The sequence below is a fragment of the Bombyx mandarina genome, chromosome 10 (assembly GCF_030267445.1).
Source record: "Bombyx mandarina strain Sakado chromosome 10, ASM3026744v2".
NCBI classification, from domain to species: domain Eukaryota; kingdom Metazoa; phylum Arthropoda; class Insecta; order Lepidoptera; family Bombycidae; genus Bombyx; species Bombyx mandarina.
The window spans coordinates 14,985,645-15,002,796 of record NC_143217.1 but is presented as its reverse complement, the minus strand read 5'-3'; the positions used below and the strand labels follow the sequence as shown (position 1 = coordinate 15,002,796).

Here is a 17,152-nt window from a genome sequence, read left to right as displayed (position 1 = left end):
AGATTCAGGCATCCGTCAAATATCCTTATCACCACATAGTATAAAACAAAGTCGCTTTTTCTGTCCCTATATCTGTCTGTCCCTATGTATGCTTAAATCTTTAAAACTACCCAACGGATTTTGATGCGGTTTTTTTAATAGATAGAGTGATTGAAGAGGAAGGTTTATATGTATAATAACATCCATTAAATTGTGGAGAAATCAATAATAAATTACAGTTTCCGAAGCGAAGCTAGGGCGGGTCGCTAGTGTTCTATAAATCCAAATCCGAATCCAGAATCCAACAAGAATACATGTATGGAAACAATTGTGCTGCTGATTTAAACCACTGACTCTTTCACATTAGTTCGCGAGCCACATAGGAAATCTGTAGACACAGTTGTCTAAATAAATAACCTAACTCCGTTTCTCACTCGTTTGTTAAAACATTTTCACTTTGTTTTTCCGTTAAACGCGTTATCGACTTTCTTTTGCTTTTCATGTAATATACAGTACACACACACACAGTTGTTGATCACAATCGATCGTCACCCCTCAATCAGGCACCAAGTTTAATGAACAAATACGTGCTTAACACATGCTCAACAACGATGAAGAAATAAAGCATAATATAACATCGTAGAATTTAAGTCAAAAACGCATAAGATTGTAATTACGTCGAGCACTGAAAGGCTAGATAGTTTAAGCGACATTTTTGCAACATTACAAGAGAGCCCTCCCTTAAGGTGGTACAAGTATACGCACCGACTTCGTCATACTCGGATGACGATGTGGAATTTGTGTACGACGATATCACCAGGGCTCTGCACAATACCACAAAAGCCCACTTCAATGTTGTCATGGGAGATTTTAACGCTAAAGTGGGAGTACAGACTTGCGACGAATCGGTGCTAGGATCCTTCGGTTATGGATGTAGGAACCACAGGGGGCAAATGCTAGTCAACTTCCTTCAGCGCGAGAGGCTCTTTCTAATGAACTCGTTCTTTAAAAAGAAGCCACAAAGGAAGTGGACTTGGCTAAGCCCCGACACTGTGACGAAAAACGAGATTGACTTTATTATGACGGACAAGAAGCATATATTCAGGGATGTCTCTGTGATCAGCAGGTTCAATACCGGTAGCGATCACCGACTTGTCAGAGGCACACTGAATATGGACTTCAAATTAGAACGCAGCCGTCTAATAAAGTCTACGCTTCGACCCAGCCTACATCACATGGCTGTAGATCCGGAGCAATTCCAGCTAGATCTCCACAACCGATTCGCTGCCTTGGAAACCACCACAGACGTAGACGAGGCCTTAGATGCCGTGGTGAGGACACTGAGACAAGAGGGACAGAGATTGTGTCCAAAGGGTCGTACAGGCAGAAAATCAAAATTATCATCCGAGACTCTCCGGCTAATGGAAGAAAGGCGAGAAAACACACAGGCCACACAATCAGAGAAGGTGGCTCTTAGTAAGAAAATCAGGACGCTGATACGACGCGATCTCCGACGGTACAATACTCAGCGGATCAATGACGCAATTGAGCAAAACCGAGGAGCCAAGGTGTTCGTGCAGCGTCTTGGTAGAAGCCATCTTACAAAACTGACCACAAGAGATGGCCAAATTCTCGCCTCCAAACCGGAGATTCTCAAGGAAATTGAGGACTTCTACGGACGTCTCTATACTTCCAAAACCACCAAGTCTGCCTCTGGCCCAGCAGATGTCCGAGCTACACTATCCCGCCACTACACCGACGAGCTGCCACAGATTAGTGTGGACGAGATCGGAATGGCTCTTGAAAATCTTAAAAACGGAAAAGCCCCGGGCGAGGATGGTGTTACTTCTGAGCTCTTGAAAGCAGGAGGTCTTCCTGTCATTAGGGAGCTCCAGAAGCTCTTTAACACTGTCCTCTTTACCGGTAGAACTCCAAAGGCGTGGAGCAGGAGCATAGTTGTCCTTTTCTTTAAAAAAGGAGATATAACACTTTTAAAGAATTATCGCCCCATCTCGCTCCTGAGCCACGTCTACAAATTGTTTTCGAGAGTCATAACGAATCGTCTTACTCAGAGACTTGACGACTTCCAGCCTCCGGAGCAGGCAGGATTCCGAAGAGGATTTGGTACCGTGGACCACATTCATACAGTTCGGCAGATTATACAGAAGACTGAAGAGTATAATCTGCCACTATGTCTGGCGTTTGTGGACTACGAGAAAGCCTTTGACTCGATCGAAACCTGGGCTGTCCTGGAATCTTTGCAGCGGTGTCAAGCTGACTGGCGATACATCGATGCACTAAGATGCCTGTACGATGCCGCTACAATGACCGTCCAAGTACAGAAAGACCAGACGAGACCAATCCAGTTGCGCAGAGGTGTAAGACAGGGGGATATTATATCCCCGAAACTGTTTACAAACGCACTGGAGGACGTCTTCAAGACTCTGGACTGGAACGGACGCGGCATTAACATAAACGGCGAGTACATCTCACATCTTCGCTTTGCCGATGATATCGTCATCATGGCGGGATCGCTGCAGGACCTACAAGAAATGGTGCACAGCCTTAATACTGCATCCCAACGGGTTGGCCTCGGAATGAACTTGGATAAAACCAAGGTAATGTTTAACGGAAACGTCATTCCGAGACCAATCGATGTTGATGGTACACCTCTCGAAGTTGTTCAAGAGTATGTCTACCTAGGACAGACCCTACAACTAGGTAGAAACAACTTTGAGAAGGAAGTGACCAGAAGGATTCAGTTGGGCTGGGCAGCGTTCGGGAAGCTTCGTCATGTCTTTTCGTCGCCCATACCACAATGTCTGAAGACAAAGGTCTATAATCAGTGCGTCCTACCCGTGCTTACCTACGGAGCCGAAACGTGGACACTGACTGTGCGACTAGTCCAGCAATTAAAAGTTACTCAGCGAGCTATGGAGCGAGCTATGCTTGGTTTGTCATTGCGAGACCGAATACGCAATGAGGTCATTCGGGCAAAGACCAAAGTGATCGACATAGCTCGCAGAGTTAGTAAGCTGAAGTGGCAGTGGGCTGGTCACATATGTCGCAGAACCGATAACCGTTGGGGTAGACGTGTTCTGGAGTGGAGACCACGAACCGGTAAACGTAGTGTAGGACGCCCTCCTGCTAGATGGAGCGACGACCTGCGCAAGGCAGCTGGCAGTAACTGGATGCGTAGAACCGAAGATCGGGTTCAGTGGCGAGCTTTGGGGGAGGCCTATGTCCAGCAGTGGACTGCCGCAGGCTGATGATGACAAGAGAGCCATTTTATCTATGCGACAAATATAAGGACTAGATTACAATACGTTTCTCCATGTCGTTAAACTCAACATTTCAGGTGATTGCATCTTAGGAAGATGACAAATTTTCTTCGACTATTGAAATGAGAACTCAAAACGTATTTAAAATTTGGAATAAATATCATTGCAAAAAAAACTCCTTCTCCTATTTGAATGGAGTAAACTTAAATGAAGTTCAATTCAACAAACATCAAGCTATTGATGCTAATACCGAATGAAACGCACCTTTATTAATAAAGATAAATTTTAATGTCGCGTATTAAGCGAACTCTCGCCTAAACCAAATAATCTTTCACTACTTGACGTAATTGCGGGTACCGGTCCGCACAGGTAAGGTTCCACCACGGAATAGATAAATAAGGTTGGAATGGTAATGTAGGCGGGGCAAGCGTGCCACAGTTATGATTGTACAAACATAACTCGACCGATTCTTTCATTCACCGCGCTTAGTGTGCTTCGGACTACTTTGGCGAACAGATCTCCGCTTTATAGTGCCGTGTTGTGCAATTATAACTTGTAAAACAAAAAATCAGACCTCAAGTATAAGAGCGAGGAGGTATATCTTTCGATCGGTAAGTCGAAATTACCATTTAATTACAATATTATTTGTCTAAAACATAAAAATATACTGAGCATTATGAAATTCCAAATATTAACAATATTATTGCAGCAAGTTATAAATAGCATACATTGCGCGATGTGTACTCGCCCAATGAACGCAATGACCAAGTCAGCTTCCAATGTACTACATGCATTGCGTTCTCTACACTTCAATCTTTGAAATTTCGGCCTTTGCCCTGATTGGCCGTGGTGCAGTTTGTCGTTAGTGAGGTGACCATATGGTGAAATAAAATCATCGACAGAATTCTCGACTATATTTACATTTGACATGGATAATTTTTGCATTATTTTATATTTAATTAATGATACCTAGTATATTCTTAGTGAGAGGTTTTTTTCCAGTAAAATAAATATGTATTATTATTATTGAATTATTATCATTGAATTAATGTGAAGGTATAATATAAAGGGACATGTAGACCTCTCATTTACGGGTATTTACTATATTGTCTAAGATTTATTAAAATATAAGTAAAATGCTGTTTGACTTATGCAATAAATTAAAAATTTTAGGTTTCCTAAAGAACCTAACGCCAGGGAACAATGGATTGACGTGACAGGTAGAGGAAACTAGAGACAAAGACGAGTACTATTTGCTCTAAACATTTTACTGAAAATGATTTTACCATAAAAAAATCAGAATACACTTAGTTTTGAAAAATTCATTCGCAATAATAGCAAGCGCCAACTGCTTAACAAATACGTTTTATTCCAGGGACAGTGACTATTTGTAATTAATAAAAGTAAAATAATTTTTTTTTTCAATATTTATTTCGTGTTTCATTTTCTCCATTCATTCATCAGATAATTTATCGATAAAGAATATCGATTTTATCAAGCACTAGCGTGTATGAACATTTTTATTGCCTTTTTGCTTGTGTGAGTGTGTATGCCTACGGGTGTTTTGTACTAGTTTGCGAACGAATATCTGTCCTGAGATTTATGTGTGGGTGTTTTTGTTGTGTGCGAAATACTTGTAATTACAGTATGTGTATGTGTAGAAATTAAAATAGTGGGGATGAAGCGGCGACACTGGTTCTAATACAAAATTAGAGCAAAGGCCTTTCCAACCTTATTTATCTATTCCGTGGGTTCCACCATCCTGATTACTTTTGTCGCGAAACAAAAAAAAAACATCAATATAATTGTTGAGTTTGTATAATCTATCTTATCTGTATAATCTGTGTCATTGAATTTTCCCTCCATTATTTCTGTAAAACTTCTATTAATTGTTTATGTCCCATTAAAGTTTAATTAATTCTAGAAAACTATCCAAGTTATTATTTAAATAGGACAAAGTGGGTGAACAAGCATAATGCTTGCTTATTTCTGAATAACGATCGCTCAACTCAGAACAATACTGCAAAGGGGATTGCCCACTCTCCATAGTGTGCTAGGCCCAAGATGGACATCAAATATTACTATAAAAATGTACTGATTCAAATTCTTAAATGTATTGGATATCTAAAAAATATATTGAAATTGACGCCACTATTATAAAAAATATAATAAAAATAAAAACTCGTTTTGAGGTTAATTTTCTATATAAATAAGTGTCGGATTGTGAGATACTTCAAGAACTTTTCTTTTCTTAATGTTTAAGATGTTCCTAATTTATTTTTATCCAATAGGGTATAAAAACACACTTAATTCTTTAAATATCTATATTTTCTTCATCTTCATACACAATTAGTATCATCTAAAAATAGCAAAGGAGAGCATATACACGGTTTTAAATCTCGGTCAGGGTAAAACCACAATTCACACAATGTTTTTTAGTCGTAGTATGAAACGTTATTGATAAAAGTAAAATAAATCGAAGAAAAATCAAAACACATCCATTTTGTACGCAAGCACAACACCACAAGCAGCAAGCGAAGTGTCAGTCAGTCAGATTAAATTCAGTGTTGTCAGTATAAAGAAAAATAATTACATGAAATTCATATATCGATTATTTTTTTAAATAACCGATAATTGATTTATATCTTAATCTTTTTTTTACGAGTACACATTATTTTTTATGTTTTTGTTTTAGTTGTACATATTTAAATAACAATACTAGTAAAGTTTTTTTTATTGCTTAGATGGGTGGGCGAGCTCACAGCCACCCTGGTGTTGCTAAGTGGTTACTCGAGCCCACATACATCTACAACGTAAATGCGCCACCCACCTTGAGATATAAGTTCTAAGGTCTCAAGTATAGTTACAAGTTAAAGTCCAATGGGTATGTCTTCGATGTTATTTTATGTGCATAAAATCCATTAAAATCGTTTGATTAATAATAATACTTAAAATGATTTATTTATATGTTTTATTTATATACTCAAAATATTTACTTCATACGTAAAAGGATTTGAAGCTGGCAATATTTTTCCCGCAAAAATAAAAATCCTTGTTTTTTCAATAGAGTTACTTTTTTTAAACTACTTATTGTAAACTATAGTGGCGCTTATTTGCAAGAAAGTAAATGCATATTTATTTATGACAAAATTAATGCACTAAGTATTTTTTCTATAATCTATTGTCCGCTTTGGGCCGAAAATGGGCCATCCCCTTTAAGTGATACAAAACAACTGAACTACTTATTACGCAAAAATAACCTACATAATTGTTTTAGTATTGACAAGCTATTGTACGATTAACGGACGCAATGTGCATATTCATATATCGCATAGTTTCACAGGTGTGTTTAAGGTTTTGTAACATATTTCTCAAGTTAAGTAAATTAGGTTTCATAATTCTCAAGGCCCGTTGGATGTTGGGCAATCCATACAATAAATTAACGTTTATTTGTTGGACTTTCACTGGATTCATCGTGCGTACATAAACGATCGGAAGTACCCCAGTTGTAATAGAAATAACAATACTAAGCGATCAGAATAAGGGTTAGATTACAATGCGTTTCTCCATGTCGTTAGATCCAACCATTTACGTGATGCATCTTAGGAACAAGACAAGGCAAGTCGTCGTGGCCTAACAGATAAGACGTCCGGTGCATTCGTGTTGAGCGATGCACCGGTGCTCGAATCCTAGGCGGGTACCAATTTTTCTAATGAAATTCGTATTCAACAAATGTTCACGATTGATTTCCACGGTGAAGGAATAACATCGTGTAATAAAAATGAAACCCGAAAAATGATCATTTGTGTAATTACTGGTGGTAGGACCTCCTGTGAGTCCGCGCGGGTGGGTGGCGCATTTACGTTGTGGATGTCTATGGGCTCCAGTAACCACTTAACACTAGGTGGGCCGTGAGCTCGTCCACCCATATAAGCAAAAAAAAAGACAAATTTTCTTCAACTATTCACATGAGAACTCAAAACGATCTGAGGACAAATAAGAAGACAGTAGAAGACGACTTAAATTTCAAGTCTGCTTAGACTAAGGGAACAATTAACTAAGCTTACGGATCTTATTATTAGTATCTAGCTAAGGCGAGGCTCTACTGAGTACTGATTATAAGGTATTCCTGGTAGCACCTTCCTATTAGTTCCCCGGTTGGTCCAAACTATTACTAGATAAGATGTTCTGCTAAGTAAATATTTTATACAACAATAATGGTCCAACTAGTCCATAAAAAGCTTAGCAGTCTAATAAATGGTACAACCTACTATCAACAGTACAATGATTTATAATGAGATATAATTTCAAAGTCGATTCTGTATCTGCAGAGATTAGTCCTCCATAACCATCAATATGTTTAATAAGGACATACAAATATCTGTCATCAAATTAACAAAGGTAGATAGGATAAATTCAATAATATTCTTTATGTAATGTTAGTTTATTATTTGTGTTAGGGTGTTTTATATCGCGGAGCAATACTAAAATAACTAATCTATATAAGGAATCATCTAATCTGTTTATAAAGTAAGTTCATCAGTAACATCCGTTTTCTTTGTTTAAATTCAATTTCTCATCAAATGCGTCTATTCATTCCTCCGCAAAAGGAAAAATGGCATATATATGCTGCACATTGCATTCACACTCACATTACCCAAGCCATTTTAATTGTTATCCTATAATCCATGCTTCGGTGTATTTAACAATAAAGTAACATAATCCAATTTAGAGTTATAAGACGCGTTCTTTGTCATATTTTTCCTGTTGATTTCGCTGGGCCGCAAATACATATTTTACATATTTATTTTAGTAAGTTGTACAGTGAGAAGGAAACCTTACACTCCACTGGCGTGTTCTAATACACTTCCTCATTACATGGGTTTCCTAAACTAATTGTAATATTATATGTACCTCGGAATCGGATACTGTGTTTGAAGCGCGATGGATCGAAGTGTCTAGAAGTTCAACTTTGACATTATCATTTCAACTTTGACATTAGCACGTGTTCTTTGCCTAATATTCACTCGATTAACTCGTGCCGGTCAATATTAGATCAGTCTAACAGATCCGACAAAGCAAACACGTATCTAAGGAAGTGAGTCTTAAACTCGTAAATAGTTTTTAATTCAATTCAATTCAAATGATTTATTTTCCAGAGACATGGTACATAAATGATGGTGTTATAAAATTTTAACATTCTAGCATGTTCTTACTTGATTATAAAGTGTGCAAATATAAAATAAACATAGAATGAATCTAAGGTTACTAACACAGGTTTTGGTAGGCAGCGGCTTGGCTCTGCCCCTCGGCATTGCTAACGTCCATGAGCGACCACTTACCATCAGGTGGGCCGTATGCTCGTCTGCCTACAAAGGCAATAAAAAAAAACACGTCAATTTATAATATTATAATATTCATAAATTATACTCATAAAGAATTTAATTACATTCATAATCCATTAAATACATAAAATAATAGATCAATTACATATTATTATCATTAAAAAATTCACCAATATCATAATAACATTTAAAGCCGGGCAAATTCTATATGATCACTGCTCTAAATATAAAACTTGGATCCTCTTGACGGTACATTCAAATAAATACTAAATGAAATATTATATGTATGTATGTATATGTATATGTGATTGTGTATATATGTATATATATACTTTTTGTGTATGTATTCGTTACTTAATATAAAGTTCATTACACCTACAACTATTTACTTTGCACTACCTTTGGTTGACTGGTAGAGAATGCCATAGGCATTAAGCCCGCCAATGTAAATTTTACATGAAGTGTAATAAATAAATAAATTTAACCATTTAAGAATCCTGCATCTCTTGCAAGATTAATGCCGCGAGATGCGTCATAAGCGACTTCCCTTTTGCATTCAGAGTTATGTCGGCCAGATGTTAAACCGAATATAGTTCTCGTCGCATATCTAAAACTTAACCCAAATATCGCTCTATTAATCCGAGTTTATATTAAGACAAGAGAATCTCTACATTCGTACTTTGGTTTGGTCAAGATTTTTGTATAGAAGTGCTATGACAAATTGAGGTGTCAAATTTCGTTTTTGTTACAGCCATTCCTCCATCATGACAGTCGTTCTCGTGGATCTGAATACGATATGTCTTTACGAAAGAATGTGGTACCGTCAACCGAGATTTGAGCTCGTCATTGTCGCAAAAAGCTAATAGTGTCATACAAAATTATGACATTTAGATTTTAATATTCTAAATTTAAATACCTTTTTTTTGTTGCTTATGTGGGCGGATGAGCTCACGGCCCAATTGATGTTATGTGGTTACCGGAGCCCATAGACATCTACAACGTAAGTGCCGTCACCTACCTTGAAATATAAGTTTTAAGGTTTCAGTTTTTACAGTACACCGCCTGCACAGTCTTCAAACCGAAACGCATTACTGCTTCACGGCAGAACAAGGCAGGTGGTGGTACTTACCCGCGCGGAGTCCCAAGGCGGCCTACCTACCATCAGTCAAAATATCAATAAATCAAAGAGCCTACGATATCTTAAAGTCAAGGACTATTAAATGGCGTCACATTGACAGGTACTGTCTGAGCGACCGTTGGCACTCTGTTGTATCGTTCGTGACTGGATCTCATCGATGTCCTTAAATAATTGAATTCTCATTCAAGATAATCTATAATTACCGTAATGGCGTTTCTAAATTACCGCGAACGGCATGATCTTGAGTTATAACTTCATAGAAATAATTTTAGTTTTTTTGAGGTCTCCGAAGTTTTTATGTTTTTTTTTTCTCTTAATAGATTTAGAATAGCAAAACAAGTGGCTCCAAGCTTTTCATCTATAAAATAAAAAAAGTTATTTATTTGATGGAGATATTTACGACTACGCAATACTTGAAGTGCAGTCTAAGAGGTTTTTTTTAGTTTTCACTGTTTTTTTCAATGTTTCCAATAAAATCATATTAAAATTTAAAACATGATATTTGGTTCGACGTACGTACTGTATAAATATCATCGCTTATCACGCGCTCCGTGTGAAAAAAACACGTAACTTTGTTTTTTTTACTTTTTCATTACAAGTCACGTACGTAGAACACTTTCTTAAAATCACACATGACGCGTGTGTATACGTGTGAAGACTCGGCCTTCTTCAAACGATGGCTTGTGAAGAGTACTCAGAGGCTTGGCGGTGCCTCTGGGATTGCTGACCTCCATGAGCGACAGTAACCGTATACCATCATGTATCGTTGCTGATCTAAATAGGAAATATTACGAAGTACATCATGCAAGTGGGTGGGAAAGTGCAATCACGCTTTATACGGTAGAAAATCGGCGGTAGATCTTTTTTTATTGCTTGTTTGGGTGGACGAGCACACTGTCCACCTGGTGTTAAGTGGTTACCCTGTAAACCGTAATACAAGCAGTCTTTGTGGACCTAAATACCACGCCATATTATCTACAAACATTGTCTACAAAAAAGCAGGTATTCCGTCCACCCACTCCCGCTACAACCGCATTGTCATTAACATGAAATATGTTAAGTAAAATGCACGCTTCGAACGCGTGCTTCACTGACCCAAATACCTGCGTAATTGCTTGTAGGTAATGCCAGTAATAAAAATTGTACGTACCACGCGCAACAGTCGCCATAGCGGTATTCGGTGTCTTTTAGAATCGTTTTCTCATTGCTCAGCGTGCAGCTCAGTATGCTTAGTGCGAGTTTTTTAACGTTCTCGCTAGCGTAAAAGTTAACTCATATTTGTATGCAGTTGGAACAGCGCCCCTAGCGGCAAACGTTCTAACTCCATACAAATATGAGTTAACTTTTACGCTATCGAGAACGTCAAAATGAACGTTGAGCTCTGCCATACTACCGTTACTTCTGGTAGACTAATATGTTCTAGCGGTACCACTTCGCTGCAGCAGTATATAGACAATCGGCTCTGGTCTTCTTCGTTTTTGAGTAGAATCACGTCTCGAAATCCATCTTTCGGACTTCCCTGAGTCTTAGGCAAAGAGAACTCGTAGCTCTGATAAGATTTGAAAGACTTGTTTTAGTGCGTATACTATGTCAAGGCCACTAAATCAACACCGCTGTCCGTCTTAAAACATAAGGTCGGAAATGTAATATTTACATTCCTGTCTGTTAGAGCGGGATGCATTATTGCTTCGCGCTAGAGACGAGCAAGAAGGCATCAATGCGAGGATAACTGAAAAATCAATATTGCTAAATTGATCAATACTAAAAACTCCGAAAGTATCTATCAAGGTAAACAAGAACACTCAACAAACAGACAAAAAATCCGTGCTTAATAATCGTTTTTAAGTTATATAATTAATAAACTACAGTGCTTTGTTTTTGGTATAATTGAAAATGGTAAAAGGATGTGTGCAGTATATCATGACGTCACAGCCAATATGTGCCATGCGAGATAGATCGTAAGACTCTCCGATGTTCTGTGAACCCGTAATGTATAGCAAAGGTAGCTAGCGGTTAATTTTTTTTAATTTTATTTATTGCTTAGATGGGTGGACGAGCTCACAGCCCACCTGGTGTTAAGTGGTTACTGGAGCCCATAGACATCCACAACGTAAATGCGCCTCCCACCTTGAGATACAAGTTGTAAGGTCTCAAGTATAGTTACAACGGCTGCCCCACCCTTCAAACCGCAACGCATTCTGCTTCACGGCAGAAATAGGCAGGGTGGTGGTACCTACCCGCGCGGACTCACAAGAGGTCCTACCACCAGTAAAATGAAATGAAATTGCTTTACATTGCGTGCAAGACAACCACATTAATGATATTTTATGGAATACACCAGTCCACATTTTCCTTAATGTAATCGTTATAATAGTCAAAATTATCACAGTTCTTCTAAAAAAATAAACTAAAATATTTTTACATTTAAAAAAATTCATTTCTTTCAATAGTAATCGTTATCGTTAATAATAATATAATCTTGACGATATAACATGCATAACATTGTAATTCAATCAAATACAAGAATAATAATTGCCTTTGACGTATACATCAGGCAAAAGTGATTTCGATAGAATTCCAACCGGTAGGCATTTTAATAAATCAAATTGATGCTACTTATAAAGTTGACTGTGGTGATTATTATTTTTATTTTAATGACGATTTTAACTCTGGGCTTTGGTGTTAAGTGGCCATAGATATCGGAACCCCCACCCCGAGATATGAAACTTAGAAATTAAATCTTAAAATCACTTATAGTATGCAATAAATTATTCAACAAAAGAATAATAACCAAAAATAAAGTAATTTATGAGTTTAGACCAGAGATGAGGGTGCAATCAGGATTTAGTACCACTAATATTTGAAATACATTCAATTAATATTGATTTCAAAATATTACTGGTACCACTACCCTGCCTATTTCTGCCGTGAAGCAGTAAAGCGTTTCGGTTTGAAGGGTGGGGCAGCCGTTGTAACTATACTTGAGACCTTAGAACTTATATCTCAAGGTGGGTGGCGCATTTACGTCGTAGATGTCCATGGGCTCCAGTAACCACTTAACACCAGGTGGGCTGTTAGCTCGTCCACAAAGCAATAAAAATACAATAGACATCTACAACGTAAATGCCGCCACCCACCTTAAGATATGAGTTCTAAGGTCTCAGTATAGTTACATTCGTGTTATTATTACATACTATTGTACATAATATTATATAGTTATTATTCATGAACAATGGCAGCCCTAAACCTGTGTCCAGCGAAGAACAGCTGTGAACACTGTGCTCACTACGCACAGATCATACTACTGTTGAGCCCCGCCGTTTGTGAGGGACGCACGTGTCCACACAACTCCAGAGTCAACCGGCCACCACCCGCTGTGAATTTATTTCGTGCTAATTATAACTATATTAATCATAAACCCTGTGCCTTGTGATAGTTTTTTTTTAATATTAATAACCTGTGCTAGTGTTACGTCAAGTGTTTAACTATCAATTACTCTTTTTTTTTAATCGTTTCGTATTTGGAATGTTGTATTGAGGTGAGTTTTTCACTTATAAATCGATTTTAATCGATATGTTCTTTATTAGATTTAGGTACAATGCTTAAACTCTAGAATCTAACGTTTCATAGACTAGAAATAAATTACGATCGATACGCGAAATCCAATTAATTTTTCATACAGGTTGCCTGTTATTTAAATGTCAAATAAACAATCAATTTGTTGAATGATGAATGCGTAGCATTTTAACAATCAACAATTGAAGAATGTTGTTTTTTGCAATAACTTTGTGTTTATTCTGTGAATACCATAAAAAAATGGAGTACACAAATTAAATACCACGTGCATTGCATCGCTGTTGTTGAAATGAAGAGTATAAAGATTGTAATATGCAAACGATTATATAAATATTCTATAAGTAAATTCAAGTGAGCAAATCAAAAGTACATTTAGTAAGATATAATTAACTGTACTGCGGTAACTGCGGTCCCGCAGTAGTCGAAATTCGACTATAATTAATTGGAATTGTAAGTTTGTACACTATTATGATTGTATTTTATACTTCTATAATCACAAATTTCGTCAAGACTACACTATAAAAAATATTAACAAAGATAAACAATATTTAATCTATTTTCAATTTGACCAGACGTCAAGAACAAAAGTTTGACAATAAATAGTATGCATGCGTGTGTGCGTCTCAAATACATGGTATGTAGTGTGTGTAATTTTTTCTTTATTGATTTAATGTATCTTTTATGCATTATTTTAAAAAAATATTAGCATTGTGCACTTTTTCTCTATATTCTCTATAAGTGTGGAAAATTTCATACTCCTCCGTCCGCGCAATTTTCGTAAAAAGGGATACAAAGTTTTTGCTTCACGTATTAATATATAGATGTATTTCCAAACTAAGTTGCGATCGTAAACTTTAGGGTCGACGCAACTTGTTCTTGATTCTAAAAACATCGCATTCAATATTTATGGACTATCGATACTGAATAACTCGATTTAAATCGATTGAAAAGTCAGTACATCAGTTACCTAACAATTGAAAGTGGTCAAATGAATTGTCCTTATTGACGATGTACCAACAACGCACTATCGAATGCTATAAGTGTGTATGGAAGTAGTATGTTTAGAACATTCTAGTAAAATTAAATTTTAATATAAATGAACCACTAATTAATGTTATGTAAACCACAAAAAAATACTGTTGATAGATTTTATGTAGTAAAGGTGCATATGTGTTATAGAAATTTGACACTCTGTAAATTACAATTTTAAACGTTCCAAACTGGATCGTTTTGTGTTAAAAGAAAAGTAGTTTGATGATTGAAAAAAAAATAACAATGGAGCCAGATAAATTCGTTTTTTTTTATTGCTTAGATGTGTGGACGAGCTCACAGCCCACCTGATGTTAAGTAGTTACTGGAGCCCATAGACATGTACAACGTAAATGCGCCACACACCTTGAGATATACCTAGTTCTATGGTCTCAGTATAGTCACAACGGCTGCCCCACCCTTCAAACCGAAACGCATTACTGCTTCACGGCAGAAATAGGCGGGGCGGTGGTACCTACTCGTGCGGACTCACAAGAGGTCATACCACTAGTAATTACGCAAATTATAATTTTGCGGGTTTGATTTTTATTGCACGATGTTATTCCTTCACCGTGGAAGTCAATCGTGAACATTTTTTGAGTACGTATTTCATTAGAAAAATTGGTACCCGCCTGCGGGATTCGAACATCGGTGCATCGATCGACACGAATGCACCGGATGTCTTATCCTTTAGGCCACGACGACTTCAAAAGTTCATTCAAGATTCATTTGTACGAAACACGTGATATTGTGCCTTATAAAAAAGACAGAGACAAACACTGCGTATCTATGTATTTCTTATATCTTAATTGAATTTTCCGCGGTCGATTCAAACGGACCATCTTAAACCGATACATAACTTCCGACTTTCAATTATCAATTTTTACAACTTCCGACTTTCAAACTAATAATACTATTTGCAGTTTAAGAAAAACCATAAATTTACTATTAATGACCAGTACTTAAACTTTCCCGTCGATCATGAAGGCTGTGAACAAATACGCATTTCTTGCGCTGACTACTGTCAACCAGAAAAAAAAACAATATGTCGTAAACTTCCTTAAAAATGTTTATTGAAAGAGATCCGAGTCGGGTTCCCCGGTGACGACAGTGAATCCACATTTTATTTGTAACTAATAAACCACACACAATAATTTATGTTTATTTTTTTAAAACTAACTGAAAAATAAACTTTATAACAATAAATCATACGTACGTTATTGTGAGCGCGATAAGTTCACAACAAAACAATTAAATCACGATTTATTAACACATATTTGTTTTTACTGCACTCTTGCAAATCAGCTACCTATACGAGTTCACTGTGGGTTTTGTACCGTGAACATAGGTATTTGAGACTTCTAGTACACGTCTCAACTGCATTGGAATATCAATAAGGGAAAATAAGAAAAAAAATATATTCATAAATAGAATGGACATCTGTCATAAGTGTCATCAATGATAGGCAGCGGCTTAGCGGTGTCCCTGTCATTGCTGATATCGATGAGCGAGTGTGACTACTGAACTTTTTTTCTCTACCTATGCTGACAGCCTTGAGAGGCTTTTTTTTATTGCTTAGATGGGTGAACGAGCTCACAGCCCACCTGGTGTTAAGTGGTTACTGGAGCCCATGGACATCTACAACGAGATATAAGTTCTAAGATCTCAGTATAGTTACAACGGCTGGCCCCCTTCAAACCGAAACGCATTACTGCTTCACGGCAGAAATAGGCAGGGCGGTGGTAACTACCCGCGCTGACTCACAATAGGTCCTACCACCAGTAATTACGCAAATTATAATTTTGCGGGTTTCACTTTTTTACACGATGTTATTCTTTCACCGTGGAACTCAATCGTGAACATTTGTTGAGTACGTAATTCTTTAGAAAAATTGGTACCCCCGCCTGGGATTCGAACACAGGTGCATCACTCAACACGAATGCACCGGACGTCTTATCTCTTAGGCCACGACGACTTCTATAGCTATATCAGTCTCTCCTTGACGTGTAGGTGAGCTCACGGGGCTCAAACCGGGTGTGTTGCTAACACTGGCCCTAGCAAGAGCAGTGCTTCGCAGAATCTAGCACCGGATCGGAAACGCGTCCCACTGAGAAGATCCGGCGAGAAACTCAGTGGGCTGTGTCTATGTGTTAATTTACTTGTCGAGCCTTTCGTCGCAAGCGACAGGTTCGGTGAGGACGGTGAACGGTGCTAGTGGTGCCTAAAAGCATCGTTAATGGATCGGCAGGATCCGTAATGACATGTTTACGGCAACGTCAACTGTTTACCATTCGATCTACAGGATCGGGTATGACTGACCATCAAGCGGATCATATACCTAGTCAGGTCATAAATTCTGTCACATGTTTAATGTAAAATAATTGAAACAAGTTTATTCATTATGTAACCATTCATATACCAAAATGAACTCAACAAAACATAGATTCTTATGACACTAAAGTTTATTCAAAATGACCTCCGTGATTTTGAATACAGGCCTTCAATCTGCGCGGCCAGTCGTCTATCGCAGCACGAACGAGGTCCATGTCAATATCGGCGGCTGCCTTAATCAAGGATGTCTTGAGTGACTCCAAATTGGGATGAGGCTTTGAGCACGCCTTTTCCTCCAAGTGTTGCCATATCTTATAATCTAACGGATTCAAATCTGGACTGGAGGAGGGCCAGTCTTCGTGCCGGATGAAGTCGATTTCACGCGCCGCCAGCCAGTCTTGTGTGCTCTTCGCTCTATGAGCTGGCGCCGAATCTTGTTGAAATACCCAGTGCCTGTTATTGAACATGGTATG

At 37.7% G+C, this 17,152-nt stretch overlaps 1 protein-coding gene across 6 annotated transcripts in view; it reads left to right on the top strand.

Annotated features, from left to right (window-relative positions):
- LOC114246952 (uncharacterized) overlaps positions 1–17,152 on the top strand; it is a 152,156-nt gene that overhangs the window by 57,089 nt on the left and 77,915 nt on the right. Inside the window, exon 1 of one of the 6 annotated variants that reach the window (XM_089730712.1) lies at positions 13,048–13,281. The exons of the other annotated variants lie outside the window; for them this stretch is intronic. The gene's annotated coding sequence lies outside the window, so the exon portion shown is untranslated. Of the gene's footprint in view, positions 1–13,047; positions 13,282–17,152 lie in introns of those variants that run through there. 6 annotated transcript variants of the gene reach the window in all.